General features: G+C 32.0%; 1 long non-coding RNA gene across 1 annotated transcript; it reads left to right on the top strand.

The window, feature by feature from the left end:
* Positions 1-1,451: 1,451 nt before the first annotated feature.
* On the top strand, positions 1,452-4,497 carry LOC122474620. Its single transcript, XR_006294966.1, has 2 exons — positions 1,452-2,430; positions 4,391-4,497. It is a non-coding gene; the product is annotated as an uncharacterized LOC122474620 (long non-coding RNA).
* The last annotated feature ends 233 nt before the right edge of the window (positions 4,498-4,730 follow it).

Genomic DNA, 4,730 nt, shown 5'->3' with positions numbered 1-4,730 from the left:
ATTAGTCAGATAAAGACAAAAATCATATGACTTCACTCAAATGGGGACTTTAAGAGACAAAACATGAACATTAGGGAGGGGAAACAAAAATAATATAAAAATAGGGAGGGGGACAAAACAGAAGAGACTCATAAATATGGAGAACAAACTGAGGGTTGTTGGAAGGGTTGTGGGAGGGGGAGATGGGCTAAATGGGTAAGGGGCATTAAGGAATCTACTCCTGAAATCATTGTTTCACTATATGCTAACTAATTTGGATGTAAATATAAAAATAAATAAACAAACAAACAAACCACCCATACAGAATCAGTCTGAAAAGATTATTTTTTAATGATCAAATATGTTTATTTTCTGACTCTTCTATGAATACATTTGGAATTACACACTCAAGTATTATGTTTTTTTTCTTCACAGAATCATGGATCATGTTTAACTTTTGTGTCAGTTACATGTAACAATAACTGTGGAGTCAAGTAATAATTGGGAAATTTCTCCAGCAGCTCATAAAATTATATTTGTGTCTTACTTGCAAGCATTGAGGGGTGACAGGTTGAGAAGGTTAAGATCTTTCTGGAGTGGCATCAGAGGTTGTTTAAATTGCAATTACAGTTTATAGTGCAGCTGTTAAAATCCACCAAACGAAAATTTCAAAATGACCTTTTCCATTTATCTAAGGAATTTTGCCAAATGTTTAATTTGTAGACATCTCACTTGGGCCATTTTCCAAATATACATCTTTGAATGAATTATCTCATCTTTAGCCTTCACACATAAAATTGAATGTCTATGTAGGTGACCTATAATATCAGTGGAGTTCACTCTGCTTCATATTGGTGATGCTTTCAGACATGTAACTTTCATTTAAATAAGGTAAAATAGTTACTAACTCTCCTGAAAAAAAGAGAACATCTTGGAGAATTAATTTTTTAATGTCAATTGAAGTTCCCATACAAGTATTATAAATTTAATTTCTGAAATCTGTGTGTAAGATTGGAAAAAAATGTGGAAATGTCAACATCAGTGCACTTATCTGACCCATGCAAATATCAAGTGATAGATGAAGAGAATACATTAAGGTGTCTTTAATAATTCTTACTTACCCATATCTATATTAATTATATTTTCAACCTCTAAGAAGGAAACATTACGTATTTAATTTTCTCACTGAATCAGATAGTTAAAATTAGCCAAACGGGAAAATACCATTTGAAAATGGATTTGGCTGTGGCTTGTCTTGATATCAAAATGGGCTAGTTTTAAATTATAGCAAGTAAACTGGACAAGGGTAAGCAATGTGGTTAATTTAATTAGCCACTTCTCTTTTAGATCAGGAAAAGGTGATAAATACCTGAAAGACCTCTGATGCTTCTCATAGGTAAAGTGGCCTTGTCTGTGTTACCCTAAATGTTCAGGATAATGATGACTCTATTTTCTCACTAGCTACACTGCCGGAATATTTGAAGGCTAAAAGCTTAAGTGTAGAATCTAAAATTAAATACACCATGATGTACAAATGAGCATGTGTATTTTGTAGTAGTAATAATAAAGTCTTAGAGGGTCTCAGTTTGAATCTGGGATCTATTACCTAGGAGCTATGAGACCTTAGAAGAATTACTTAACATTTCTAAGCTTATATTTCTTCATCTAGAAAGTGGGAATAATAATTGTACCTGCCTGTCAAAGTTTTATGTAGAATAATAGCAAATAGCCAAGAACAAACTTTCAGCACAGAGATTAGCAATTTATCAGCACTTGGTAAGTGATAGTTGTTGTGACAGTTAAACTAAATTAATATTCAAACAAAATTAATATAACAGCCAACATTCTCCCAAAGCACAAGAATATACACACAGGCACACACACACACACACACACACACACAGACTAGTTTGACTCCCAAAAGAAGCATATATGTCCAGTATCCATACGAGTAGCGAAAGTAACCCAACATATATTTAGGTTATTATAATTGTATTAGTCTCAAGGCCAATTGTCTGAATTAAGGAATGGAAGTTGCTGTCCTTGGAAAAGAGGGAGAGACACATGTGAGAAGTAAATGTGGGGTGAAAAGAAATAAAGCATCATAATACAAATCTTACTAGGCCGCAGTCACTATCCTTGAATTTTGTATGTATTATCTTAGTTAATAATCAAACCCAGAATTTAATTACCATTATGATTTCCTTTTACAAATGAAGAAATTAGGCAAGACAATTATTCTACCTTTAGTGAATATTTAGCTAACGTGGAAGATGGAATTTGACCCCAGTTCTGCCTGCCTCTAACCTGACTCATACTTTTTACAGCCCTGTAATATAGCCTCTTGTAAACAGAATTTAAGCCATGTATCGGGATATACTGTGATTGCAGAAATGATAACATACATCATTAGACTGAGAAAGGAGACTCATCTAAGCAACTGAGAAGAAGGTGAGGAAAACCATATCCCTGTAGTTAAGGCCTGCTTGGGCTTTGCAGAGCCTGAACTAAATTTGCATCCCAGCTCTAACATTTCCTCTTGTGTAAAATTGTTCTGGGACTTTCACCTCTCTAAATCTTGGGTACCTTTTGTTTAAAATGTAAACAATAAGGCAGCTTTTAGTACCAAAATAATAATAATAATAATAATAATAATAATAATAATAATTGCTTTAAAACATTTACCACAGATTCTAATGAATAGTTATGTGGATATATCATTGTTATTATTGTTACATTGGTTAAATAACAAGGGTACTATGACCTAAAAGATTAGGTACACATTGTTAAAGATGAAGAACAAAATACCTTTGTGATCATAGAAGGAATTTACATAGACAAATGAAGTCTTGGGTACAAAATTAGCAGCCAAAAGGGCCTGAGTCCTGGAGTCAGATAGATCAGAATTTCAATTCTAACCTGCCACTTACAAGTCCTATGATCTTGTCCAAATTAATTAGTCTATTTAAGCTTCATTTTTTTACATCTATAAATGATATTAGTAATAGCAGTGTGGAATAATCTGTTACCAGATTGATTTAGATTATAATGTTATAATTGATAACAATCTAGTCTAAATGTCCTTCACATATGTCTAAATTTAATTCCTTTAGTTTATAAAAACTGATTTCACTCCTTATTAGGTTACAAAAACCCAGGTAGTATTAATTGCTAATTATAAGTATGTTTCTTTGAAACCACTCAGTATATGTTAGCTGTTCCAATAGCTGTAAAATGAGAAAGTTGTACTTCTACTAACCTGTTACATGGAAGTTTAAAAATATAATCTTGCTATGAAAGTTGTTTTCATGCCAAATAGCTAATAATTTTATTGTTATTTTTTGGTCAATTTTTGTAAATTCAAAGATGAAATCTTCCTTATTTGACTTTTAAAAATCCAAGACTGCAATATCTTTTACAGAAGGAAAAATATGGAGTCAACTTCAAATACTAGTAAGATTTTAGAGCTATATATAGAGGAAAAAATACCAAAATTATTATACACCAAAGCACTCTGGTAATAATCCTTCTAGGTCTAGTCAAGACATTGTTTGGCACCGGAGTACAGGAGGTGATTTATTATAGATATCAATTTTACTTTCTGATATGGCCTTTATTGAAATTTTCCCTAGTATTTCTCCCTTTATGGAAATGCTCCTTCCTCTCAGGAAAGCTATGAAGAAATTGCTGACTGTTTGTCATGTAAAATACTTACATTATTTCATTCTGTTGTCTATGAAAAAGTTCTTTATACAACCTAAAATTTAACCCTGAATTTTTACAGCACAGAGAAGCCTTGGAAATGAAATAGAAATGAAAATATAGTATTTTCAATTATATTGGGGAAAAAAATAGAGATCCAAGCCAAAACCACAAAGGTCTTTTATAGCCACACACAAACAGAGGGGAAAAGAGAAAGAATGTCTTCAATCCCCAAACTGAAGACAAGGATAAGGAAGTATTACGACTTTCAACTCTCATTTGCGGTGCTTCTACCTCAAAGCATCATCACATATCATAAGTTCATGTTCTGCAACAGTAATGATGCAGTTTCAAATATAATGATAGAGGAAAGTGAGCCATATGAAAAAGCAGCAGGAAATTGTTGTGCCGAAATCTAACTTCTTTTAGGAAAAGGATTTAATGGGAATCTCACTGTGCATAAAAACAAGTTATTTAGACATAGGTAAATTGACATTTCAGTCATTTCAACTCTTTGTGGCTTGGGCACGGATATTATCTCACGTGTGAATTGAGTCCTCACAGCTTCTTGCCTAATTATATATTGGGATATATGATTAAAATGAGTCCATGTACTAAATCATACAAACAGTGACCCAAAAGTACTTAGACTAGTTTCCACCTATTTTGGCAGCTTCGGATAACAACTTTAATTTTTTTTTTTTTGCAGAGTGGAAAAGAATGAAGTAAAAGAAACAACTGTCATCCAATATGTTAACCTCAAATATGAGAAAATTAATATTTATAATGAATAAAGAACAAATATATTTGTGTGAGTATGACTTGACAAAACTTATACCACAAACATATAATATAATTAAATATGCATGTAATAGTGAAAGAAATTAAAACAAAACAATCTTATAATATAAATCCTATTTTAAAAATATTAAAAATTATGTAGTATGTAATGTTGATGAGAATGTGATGAAGCTAGCACATTTAAACATAGGAGGTGATGTAAATTTTTGCAGCTATTTTGGAAAATATTCTGGCAATATGTGTGAAAG

This window comes from Prionailurus bengalensis, chromosome A1, assembly GCF_016509475.1.
Source record: "Prionailurus bengalensis isolate Pbe53 chromosome A1, Fcat_Pben_1.1_paternal_pri, whole genome shotgun sequence".
NCBI classification, from domain to species: Eukaryota; Metazoa; Chordata; class Mammalia; order Carnivora; family Felidae; genus Prionailurus; species Prionailurus bengalensis.
Note: the sequence above shows the minus strand (reverse complement) of the source record. Positions and strands in the feature narration are given on the sequence as shown.